This window comes from Elephantulus edwardii, unplaced genomic scaffold (genome assembly GCF_000299155.1).
Source record: "Elephantulus edwardii isolate Elephantulus edwardi_28Jun2011 unplaced genomic scaffold, EleEdw1.0 scaffold00071, whole genome shotgun sequence".
Taxonomy (NCBI): Eukaryota; Metazoa; Chordata; class Mammalia; order Macroscelidea; family Macroscelididae; genus Elephantulus; species Elephantulus edwardii.
Window position 1 is genome coordinate 5,504,102 of NW_006399821.1, and position 8,944 is coordinate 5,513,045.

Here is an 8,944-nt window from a genome sequence, read left to right on the forward strand (position 1 = left end):
GGCCAAAAAAGAGGATGCACTTTGAGGTATTATGTTGGATAAAGAAAAGGAATGGATGGTTAGCATTGAAATTTTTTTGATCTAATAACTTGCAGTATGGTACCAAGTTCACTCCTGTGGCAGCTGTAGCCACTGTACCCTCTTCATTTACTTCCACAAAGGATTTATGAACAAACTCTGATGCATAAAGATCTTTGTCTCCTGATATTCCACACAGATCTGCCTTACTACGATCAAGTATATCCTGCACATCCAGCGGGTCAGGTGGTCTTTGAGATTGTAGCTCTCTTCAGGCTTGAACCTACACAAGCTGACTTTGACTTCATTTACCTTCAAATTATTAGAATTGATTCACTCATTCAGTTTATCTAATGCCAACTGTTCCTCAATCTGGAATGAGAATAAAAGAAAAGAAGAAATGAACTCAATCTCGTTTAAAATAATTGTTATTGATCGCTTTCGAGTTTAGCATGACTCATATCAACCCTACGAGTAAAAGACTTGAAGTCTTTCTATAACTATTGACATTTATCAAAGTTCATAGTTTCCAGAGACATTTCGTTTAGGAAGTAAATGCCACTCTTGCTATCAATATGTAATAAGCAAAGCAAAAGAACCATCATTGGTACTAGTCTAATTTGTTTCCTTCACATTTGTGCAAAATCAGATATTTGGGGAAGGATTTGGTTCCTTTTAGAAATTGATAGCAACTGTTCATAATAATAACAGTCATGTTCCAGATCATCAAAGGCCCAATGATAAGAACTTTGAACTAAGAAAGTCATTATTCATAACATCCATATGTCTTTCATCATCCATTTCCCCTCCATTCATCCACTCAGAATTTACTAAGCCCCCATCACACATGGATCACTGTGATAGGCCAACATGATACTAATTACCAGAGTGCTAATTGGTGGAGTGATGCAAGGATACATTCAAAGATCTTCTCTTAATTTTTAACTCCACTGTTGCTGTATATCATGTTTTCAGTTTCATTTTCTGTCGTTTTTTTCTCCTTTAAGGAAGCAGTTCTCTGTGCTGCACTTTCCTGTAATGTTGATCCAAGACCAGAGCTAAAATAATTTTCCAGTAGTAATACTAAATTTAATAATAGTTCTTTAGAACTGTATTACATCACTCTGATTTGTAAGCCTTTCCTTAATCTTTTAACCTAGTATATTAGGTCGTAAATGTAGGTGGACTAATTTCAAGGGACTCAGAAAGAACTGAGAAGGAAAGTCAGTGTCAGTAAATGGTGACAGACCATCTCTCCCAGCTGACATACAAGGGAGGCATCAGGCAATCTCAGTATTACCTTCTTCAGACCTGTGGAGTCATCTTCAATGTCACGTGGCAGCAGGATGACCATGCTGAGGTTGTTTTCTTCATGAGGCAGTACTAACACATGGCACTTTACTTCATCGACATAGCCATATAGAAATGTATCCTCCTGATACATCATTTTCCCATTTTTTTCTTTTTGAGCAGGTGAAGGAGACATATCAGTCAAGTTAATTGTATACTTGTATAATTCTAAGAAGGGATTTAAAAAAAATTATACTAATTTATTTATAAAATTAGAATATATTATTTTTGAGAGCAGATTATTTCCATTGCCCTCATACCCTTCCCCCATCAAATTATTTTTTAACATTACATTTCCTTACTTCATTTAAATGGAACTGGGCTTCCTTTGTGTCCTCTTTATAAAATATTTTTTTCCACTTTCCCATGAAATAGATGGCATTCACCAGCACGAGTTTAGTCATGTTATTAACCACACCTGAAGGTAAGAAGTCTGGAATTTTCCCTGAAAAGACAAATATTTTTGTAAAAAAATATTCCTGTCATAAACTCATTTGAACCAATGTTACACTACTTGTTCAAACGTGGTTCAAATATGTAGTTTTCTACTTCATTCTCCTTTAACTAGAAACTCAGTAAACTCAACCAAGGTTTAAATTGTGTATGATTTATATTGATTGTTGGTGTTGTTATGTACCGACGAGTTGCTTGGCTACTCATAGCGACCCTATGTTACAGAAGTTAAACTTTTTTTTTTAAGTTTTACCTGTTTTTTTAAATTTGTTTTTATTTTATTATTCTTGTGTGAGTGTACCGTCAAATCAGATCTGACTGGTACAGGAGGAGATTGTCCCTCCTTCCCCGGCAGAGCATCTGGTGGATTCAAACCATTTGCCTCTGGGATTGTAGTTACACTCCTTGCCACTAGGCCACCAGAGCTCCCCAGAAGTCAAACTTTTTTGCTGCTCCTGTTATGTGCCATTGAGTCTCCTACAACTCATTGCAACCTTATGTACAAAGATCTGAACCCTCCCCTATTCTGAGGCAGGCTCACTGACCCTGACTCTTCTGATGGCATTGCTCCAGTCATCATGTCAATTCATTTTACCCAGAGTATTCCTTTCCTGTTCTGTCTCTCCGTGCTACCAAACATGATGTCCTTCTCCATGACTGATCCCCCCTGGCCACGTGCCCAAAGAATATGAGAAGGAGCTTCAAAATCCTAGCCTCCAAGTAGAAACATTGTTTCATTCTCTCCAAGACAGACCTAATTGTTCTCCTGGCAGTCCATGGTATGGTCAATACTCTTCTCCAGCACTAAGTCAAAGTTTAAAGGAACTTAATTGCTATGTAAACAGAAACGTGAACACGTCTAACCATATCGAATGTCAACACTTGGTAAGTGGGTGCTAAAAGGCTATTTTTTTGGTTGGGTTTTTTTTAGCTTACATTTTTTAAAAATTAATTATAATGAAAGTTTACAGAGACTTTGGATTTCCAGTCATTCATTGTTGTATTTTCTCCCTGCCCACCCCTGCACTATTTGCTCTTCTCTTTGAAAATTAGAAGAAAAATTATTTCATTGTTATAAAATACCTCCCACCTAAGTCCATTCCGCTATCTTGCGTTCATTCTTGACTCCTGTCATAACAATAATACCCAATCATGTATCCTTTTTAAATAGTTCTCTCCCTCATCTGTTTCAATGCAATATATAGTACTCCAATACATGTTATTTATCTGCTTTTCCTCAGTCTCTCCGCAAACCCTATGTCAGTTCTCTTTTATAATCGTGCCATTATGCAGTATTTGTCTTTTTTTAACTGTGATATTTCACTCCGCATAATGTCCTCCAGGATTACCATTTTGTGTAATATTTCATAAGTTCCTTGTTTTTCAGTGCAGTGTAGTATTGTTCCATTGTGTGAATATAATCACAGTTTATCTGTTCATTCATTTATGGGCACTTGGGTTGTTTCCATCTCTTTGCTATTGTGAACAAAGCCACAATAAACTGAGATGTATATATATTTGCTTGGGTGGCAGTTATGGTTTCTTTAGGGAATATTCCCAGTAGTGGAATTGCTGGGTCAAATGGTATTTCTATTTGCAGCTTTTTGAGAAAGCGCCATAAAGCCTCCATAGTACCTCAGTAAGAATAGCAAAATTCAACAAAACAGCAAACAACAAATGCTGGTGAGGTTGTGGAGAAACTGGAACCATTATTCACTGTTGGTGGGATGTAAAAGGCTATTTTTATTTGATAGTGTGCCTTATAAGTTCTATTTAATTTTCAGATAAATATAAATTCACCTTTTCAAATCCAACCAGTGTACTTTCATAATAATGATTCAAACCAAGACCTTTTGATCTAAGTCTCTTCTCACAGACTAGGAGTGTCCTAGTTATGGGAATCTGCTGATGGGAAAGGACACTGTAGAAATCAGAAGACAGACATGTGAAATAGGGTGTGAGACTGAACAAGTCAACAATCATCCCAACAAGTAGCATTTATTTGAAAAAATATTGGTAGACAAAAATATGTGATGACTGGTAATATATTCTATATTCCTTTTATATATGTCTATTAAATTAATTTAGGCAGGCTGGATTTTTTTCAGCATGTTTCTTCTATTGGTTTTACATGTAATATTACCTGTTATTTCCAAATGTCACTTAGGAAATGTAGTGAGGATGGGGCATGGAGAAGAATCTAGGTACTTTAGATAACTTGTGTCTAAGCTATTATTTTGGTAAATTTCTTATATTTGGAAGCTCTTTAGATTTTAATGAAGTGAGAAGATGACATCACGTTTACCACCATCTGACTCTGAGTGCATCAGGATAGACCTGAGGGAGTGGAAGAGAGCAGGGAAGAAACACAGAGAAGGATCTTGGGCCTGAGGTAAAGGTTCATGTGTCATTCTATCCTATACCTTCTGTCTGATCTTTGACCCACTGGTTTATCTCCTTCCTCACCTCCTCAGAGGCATGCTGGAAATCCACACTGGCCAGGTCAGCCCCATAGAATTTCTGAATTGTTGCCAAGAAATCCTAAAAACAAACAAACAAAAAAAGGAAATGTTATTAATAGTTTTTATTACATACAAATATTGTTATGTAAAATAGGTAAGAGTAACAGCAGTCATTCTAAGAGTGGGAATTCTATTCTCACCAGCAGATCTTAACTCTTCTACTTTTGGTATTTTATCCAATTTAGAAATTCTTGCTATCAAACTGTCTGAAAGGATTTTCATAAAGGAACAAATACTGGCTGACTGTTTAAGGGACTCCTGGCACATCCTCCCACTGCAGGCAGCATGGCACATAACATCATGTCCTGCAATAACAACCTTCTCTGCACCAGGTTTCCTTTCTATATCACTTTTCTGTGGGGTCTCATCTCACAGACACAGGAAGTTAAATCATACTGGAATTGAATGCTCCTAAATATTGGTGACCAATGAGTAAGGATTTGTAATGCCATCACAGAGGCAAGTGGTTCTAACCCACTATATGCCCTGGGGAAGAAAGATGGGCAGTACAGACCTAAATCTCCCTGGAGGATTTCAACAGAGTCAACTCACACTAAACAGCAAAGACTTGAATTTATCTGTAGTTGTGGGTTTTTAAATATTGGTTCACATGCATAATTAGTATACATTGTGTTTCACACATTCCTTCATTCCTAATGTGTTTATAAAATTAATCACCACTGATTATGGTATGTGAACTTAGTTTCTTAAGAACAATTAATACATAACACCATTATTGTAAAAATAGAAGGATAACTAAGATGAGTTTAGGTTTTTGGTTGAAAGTTTGGAACTGACTTTATGCTGTGGCCCGGGGCATTTGAGAGTACACAGCAGGCACTACTTACAGGGAGGAAGTGATAGGTCTTCTCGCCATAGAACCTGTTAACAAGTTTCAGCATATAGGAGGCATCACGTTTGTTGACTTCAGCATTCAGACACTGAAACTTGGAATGAACTTCCTCAACCTTATCGAGATGAAATGCCTGAAAGAAAGGAAGCATTCTTTCCATGAGCATTTATTTTGAAATTCCAAAGGGATTCTGTTTGTGATCCTCAAATTAAAGTAATATGTTTTAATGAAGGTTACAGTTGATTCCTCAATGAGCATTTTCTTAATTTTTCATTGGGTCAAACATTATTGAATCCAAAATTTAAATCTCTGTGAAACCTGATTATTTGATACAAAACTATTCTTTTCTAATTTTCCTCCACAAATATGAATGACTAATAAATAAACTAAAAAATAAATGATTGAAATACCTACAGAAAGTTTATAAGATATTTTTTCCAAGAAAAAGAAAAATTGTACCTATAACTATTCATATATATGGAAATAGATAAATATCTGTAACATTTATTTTTCTGGAGGGTAAAATATAAACAACAAAAATTAGCACTTTTACCAACTCTGGAACAAAAAAATACTAAGTATTGAAATGTTACATTTTATTCAATGCCTTTAGAGGAGGAGTCAGAATCAAAAGGGATGAAGTCATTGGCATTTCTTTAAGAGGAAGGAATTTAAGACAAATTCAAGCCTCAAGTGACAGCTCTTAAGAATGCAGTGGTAAAAACTGCTATGGGCAAACATTTGAATACTATAGGAAGAATAAATAGAAGAGGGAAGGCGTTCACTGAGTCACTATACCAAAAAGAACTGGCTGATAGAAATGAATTTATGAAAACAACATATACTCAAGAGAAAATAGTGATAAAGCTGCTCTGAAGGAATTAGCAGAAAACAATGTCCCAGGAATTTATGAATACCAATTGGCATATCTGAACAGACAAAAGAAACCCTGGGTGTGCTTACCAGGCTGTGCCAAGAAATCTGGAGGACAGCTACCTGGTCAACTACAGGAAGAGATCTCTATTTACTCCATTCCAAAAGAATCATGATCCAAGAGAGGGTAGAAATTATTGAATAATATCCTTAACATCACATCCAGACAAAATCTACTGAACTGTATCTACAAATAACAGTAACAGAACATCCACAGAGACCTGCCAGAAGTGCAAATTGATTTTAGAACAGGTCATGGCACTAGGGACAACACAACTAATTTCACAGAGTACCAGAGGAATGCCTGTTTGTGTTTCATTGGCAATGCAAAGGAATTTGACCGTATAGATCACAACAAATTTTGGCTAACCTTGAGAAGAATGTGGATCCCAGAATATGAGATTGTGCTCATGTGAAACCTGTGCTCAGTCCAGGAAGTAGTGGTCAAAACAGTACAAGAAAATACTTCAGGGTTCTAAATCAAGAAAGAAGTGTGTCAGGGATTGATGTATCCTGTCTCTATAGTACTGAATCCATATGTGGAATAGAGTACTTGGGAGGCTAGACTTTATGAAGTGGAATGTGGCATGATGATGATCGGAGGAAGAGTTTACAATAACCTGCCGTAATACAAATGACACAACCTTGATTGCTGAAACAGAGAAGACCTAAAGTGCTAATGAAGGAAGGTAAAGGACCCATAGCCTTCAATAGGGACTAAAGCTCAACACCAGGAAAAAACAAAACAAAAAACCAAACAAACAAAAACCCCAAAAACTAAAAAACAAAACCACTACCATATCCAAAGATAGATTCTACTGAGCCCATTGGCAGCCCCATGATAGATAGATAAAAGAGAAGATTGCTAACAATTCAGCTATTGGTTCCATGACAGTCAGAAAACCAAAAGACAAATTACGTTGAGAAAATATTCTGTTAGTGACCTCGCCAGAATACTAAGGAGCAATTATGCCAGTCTAAGGAATAAGGTGCACCTGATTAATGTCTTTGTTTTTGTAATTACCTGCTATACATCAAAAGTTAGAACTTACTAATAATGACAAAAGAAATATAGATACTTGAGTGGTGCTGGAGAAGAATAATGAGCATAGTCTGTGCTACGAAAAGGACACGTAATTCTGTGCTTGAGAAGGTGAAGTCAATTTGCTTTTCAGAGGAAAAGATTTTCCTCCTTCTGATATACTTTGGGCATGTTGTCTGCAGGGATCAGTACATGATGAAGGACATCATGCTTGGAAGAGTGACAGAACAGCACTAAAACAGGAAGCTTACAATGAGATCAATAAATACAGTAACTGAGATAACAGGGCTAGTTGTAATGAACAATAAGACTGGCTCAGCATAGTGGAGGGTTCAAAGCTTTGGTGCATTGGGTCTCTATGATTTGCAGTTATCAACAACGTGTTCAATACAGCAAAATTTCATCTACTTTTAAGGAAATGCAGAGCAAAATGAAGGAAAATGTCACCAAATCTTAGTATTCCTGAGACTAAAAATTTAGTTTAATGTCCCACCAAAACACATATATTTAAAAAAATTCTATTCACGCCTGGCAGGGAGCTGAGGACAGTTACAAAAGAAGATTCAAAAATAATGCTGATCATGCTCCAAGCAAATAATACCTAGTGTGATATTATTGATGGTCAGTGTGTTATCCAATGCAAAGCAGGAATCCTAAGTACCTAGCCAAGGAGAATATGGCTGACTGATAGGACAGTTGTTAAAACACCTTTCTGAGGAGCATAAATCCAAAGAGTACAGGGATATCCCCGGACAAAACCCATCAATTGGAAGGTGGAGAATAAAGGTTTGAAGATGAATGAAATCCAGGACATAGATCATTGGCCTGAACTTTTAATATTTGGTGTCATAGAAAAACAATAGTTGTTCTCAAATACACTTAGTAGTAATTTTAGGATCTACAGAGCACAAATCTGCATACAGACAGACATGAAACTTATTTACAGTCTAAAGGGTAGTGTCACCGACCTTGGACAGCTGTGTTGCGCTGTTGCCTTTGGCCCCAGCAAGGACCAAGGCCGCTGCACAGGAGATGTTGAAGGGAGAGAAGAAGATGTTCCCCGTGGGATTCTTCTCATTCAAAATATGGAACAAGTCCAGAGTGAAGTGATTATTGGTGCTGGACAGCTGCTCCATGGCCACAGACTAGGGGACACAGAAGAAAGTCCTGAGCTTTCTCATGTAGCACCCAGACACATTGGATCGTCCTGGTCATCTGCTCAGGGACATGCTAAGCCAATCCAGGGAGCAATCTAGAGCTTCATTTTTCTCTTCTTAACTCAGAAAAGGCAGTAGTCTGTCCCTCTCTCCTCTTCCAAGACCAGGAGTCTTCAAGAACCAGTCAGAAGTGACTCTTAGTGGAATCACTAGTGAGATATTTAAAAAAAATACAATTTTGTTTTATACTAATTTACCAACAAAGTCCATTTACATTGTTTTCACACCAGATCTTTCCCATTTCCTTTTTCCACTGCTACCTCCACCCATCAAGTTGTGTGACTCTATGTTTTAAAAACCACCCACCCCATTCAACACCTGGCTAGCCTCATGCTTGTGGCCTCACACTGTCCCCCTGGGATCCTCATACATGTTCTCCAATAATGGTATTACATAGTATTTGTCCTTATAGGGCTGAGTTAGTTCACTTAGCATAATGCTCTTCAGTCCCTCCCAAGTTAGGTAATGATTTGCAAAATCATTGCCACTGTGTGCTGTCTAATAGCCCATTGTGTAAATATACAAAACCACTGGCAATAAGAAAGATAGAAGTCCA

General features: G+C 37.1%; 1 pseudogene; it reads right to left on the bottom strand.

The window, feature by feature from the left end:
* Positions 1 to 8,307, bottom strand: part of LOC102868660 — a 13,785-nt pseudogene extending 5,478 nt beyond the window's left edge.
* Positions 8,308 to 8,944: the final 637 nt, after the last annotated feature.